Raw genomic sequence first — 2,500 nt, 5'->3', positions numbered from 1 at the left:
CTATCTTTATTTATCTCTTCACCCCCTCTTCATCGCTCCCTCTCTTTCCCTTTCCTTTCGCCTCTTCCTTATCTTTCCCTATCCCTTCACCCTCCTCTCTTCTTCCTTCCCTCTACCCTCTTCCTCCTTTTACCCTTCAACTCCCTCCCTCCTTTGTTTCTCCATCCCTTCAACTCCCTCCCTCTCTTTCTATTCTCCTCCCTCCCCCTCCTCTCTCTCTCTCTCCCCACAAACAAAGGTGATGTCAGTAGTAAAACACAGAGAGCTAAGAAAAAAAAGCTCACTAACTCACTTTCTTTATTTCACGCTGACCTGAGCTGACCTGAGCTGACCTGGGCTGACCTGAGCTGACAAGAAGGCAGTTCACTTCGGGGCTATCGCAGGTCATGCTTATCGTACGCTTTATTAACGTTTCTCTCTTGTTTATCGTCGGCGAAAATGCGAGAAAGATAAGGGGGAAAGAGGAGAGGGGAAGGGAGGGGAAAGAGAGAGTGAGGGGGAGAGATAGGAGAGAGGAGAGTGGAGGTAGGGGGGAGAGAAGAAGGAGGAAGGGAGAAGGTAGAGAGTGGGGGAAAAGGGAGAGGAGAGATAGAGAGAGTGGAGGGGGGGGGAAAGAGGAGAGGGGAAGGGAGGGGAAGGGAGAGGAGAGATAGAGAGAGTGGAGGGGGGGGAGAGGAGAGGGGAAGGGAGGGGAAGGAGAGGAGTGGAGGGGGAGAGAGGGAAGGAGGGAAGAGAGGTAGAGGAGAGTGGAAGGAGGGAAGGAGGAGAGAGGAGTACAGGAGGAGGGTGAGGAGGAAAAGAGGAGGAGGAAGAATAAGGAAGGAGAAGGAGAAAGAGCGTTTGGAGGAAACGAGGAGGAGGGATAGAGAAGATGTAAGTAAAGAGAAATAGGAGGAAAGAAAAGGAAAGCAGAAAGAAGAATAGAGAGAGATAGATAAAATGTGGACGAAAAGCAATGAGAGAAGAAAGAAGCAGAAAGACAGGGAGAATGAAAGAAAGAACCAGAAAGAAAGAATTAAAAAAAAATACGAATGGAGAAACAGAAAGATAGAGAACAGGATATCTACAAAGCCAATGGAAGGTTCAGTCGCCCTCGAAACCGGAACAGTTCTCGGAAACGCACAAGACTGACCGTGAGCTACACCAGCTTCTTGTCACAAGTGCCTTTCCACGTGTCAGATTTAGCATTCAAAGTCAAAGGAGAGATAGGGAGGGTAAGGGAAGGGAGGGGGAGAGATAGGGAGGAGGAGAGATAGGGAAGGTAAAGGAAGGGAGAGGAGATAGGAGGGTAAGGAAGGGAGGAGGAGAATAGGGAGGGAAGGAAGGGAGGAGAAGTAGGGAGGGTGAAGGGAAGGGAGGAGGAGAGATAGGAGGAGAGGAAGGGAGGATAGAGAGTAGGGAGGGTAAGGGAAGGGAGAGTAGAAGATAGGAGAAGGAAGAAGGGAGAAGGTAAAGGAGGTAATGAAGGGGAGAGAAGGAAAGAGAGAAAGATAGAGAGATAGAGATAGGAGATAGAAGGAGAAGAAGATAGAGAGTAGAAGGAGGGAAAGGATAAGATAGAAGATGAAAAGAGAAAGGCAGAGAATGGAGAGAGTAGGAGGATAAAGAGAGAGGAGAGGAAAGAGGATAAAGAAGGAGGAGGAGAAGGAAGATAAAGAGAGAAGATGGAAAGGAGAGTAAAGAAAGAAGAAGACGTAAGAGAAGGGGAGAGACAGGAAGGGAGAGAGATGAGAGGATAAAAGATAGATAGGTAACAGTTATAAAGAAGAGAAGATAATAGAGATAGTAAAGATAGAAAGATAAAGATAGATAGAAATAATAGATAGATACATCGAAGTAGAGGAGAGGGAATGAGAAGGGAGAGAGTGAGAGAGAGAGGAGGGAGGAGTTGAAAGATATACTTAAAAAAAATTTTATAAGGAGGAAAAATATCATTCATTAGGATAGCATTGTTGGGGGGTAGAGTTATAATATCTCTTCCAACACATTTTATGATTATATTATCTTTTTACATATTCTTACTCGTGCCAATGACATAAACAGATTAAAACATTGTGGCAGTAGTTTTGGAAACTTTACTTACCATATTTTTATTTATTTATTTATTTATCCACTTGTTTATATGTTTACTATGGCACTCTAAAGTCAAATACACACACCACGTGATTTATTGATTTATTTTATTTACATATTCTTTATTCGTTCTTCAAATTTAATGCGAATTAAAGTCGGCGGAAAATAGATGAACATTTTCTGCGCAAATGCGCATAACTCGAATAGATGAACATTTTCTGCGACAAAATGAATATTGCAGTTCACGCGGCATACTTGGCTGGGAGGTCACTGCATTAGGGAAAAGTACAGTAGAAATGAATCATTTTTTTATATTTTTATTTTTGTTTTTTATTATTATTATTTTTTTTTTTATTGGCTGTATAGATCATATGAGATGTGATTCTATTATTGTTGTTTTTTCTCTTTCTGTTTGTTTTATTTCTCT

This window comes from Penaeus monodon, chromosome 13, assembly GCF_015228065.2.
Source record: "Penaeus monodon isolate SGIC_2016 chromosome 13, NSTDA_Pmon_1, whole genome shotgun sequence".
Lineage (NCBI taxonomy): Eukaryota > Metazoa > Arthropoda > Malacostraca > Decapoda > Penaeidae > Penaeus > Penaeus monodon.
The sequence above is the reverse complement of the archived record's forward strand: the minus strand, read 5'-3'. Positions refer to the sequence as shown.